General features: G+C 61.6%; 1 protein-coding gene across 1 annotated transcript in view; it reads right to left on the reverse strand.

The window, feature by feature from the left end:
• Positions 1–424, reverse strand: part of TCF25 (transcription factor 25 (basic helix-loop-helix)) — a 34,019-nt gene that overhangs the window by 13,881 nt on the left and 19,714 nt on the right. The gene's annotated exons all lie outside the window — the stretch shown is intronic.

Genomic DNA, 424 nt, shown 5'->3' on the forward strand with positions numbered 1-424 from the left:
AGGCTGAGGCAGGAGGATCGCTTGAGCCCAGGAGTTTGAGGTTGCTGTGAGCTAGGCTGATGCCACGGCACTCCAGTCCAGGCAACAGAGAGAGACTCTGTCTCAAAAAGAAAAAAAAAAAAAAGTGCATGTCCTGGTGCCGAGCACAGTGCACTCTGGGACCAGGGCAGCCGGGGGAAGGTTGGGCTCCTTGTGGTCCTGCAGTGACCACAGACCCAAGAGTGGCCCAAAGACGGGGTTGGTTGGGGTCTTGGGACGCTGGGGCAGTCTGGCCACCACGCCCGAAGGTGTTCTAAGGACACAGGCCTCGGTGACACAGGAGACGGCAAGGGCTGCCCGGAAGCGGGGAGTCTGTGCTCCCCTCGCTACGCCAGCACAGCAGGGACCAAGGCAGCGTCCAGGAAGGCCCTGCTGTCCCGGGCAG

Source organism: Propithecus coquereli, unplaced genomic scaffold, assembly GCF_000956105.1.
Source record: "Propithecus coquereli isolate 6110/MARCELLA unplaced genomic scaffold, Pcoq_1.0 Scaffold531, whole genome shotgun sequence".
Taxonomy (NCBI): domain Eukaryota; kingdom Metazoa; phylum Chordata; class Mammalia; order Primates; family Indriidae; genus Propithecus; species Propithecus coquereli.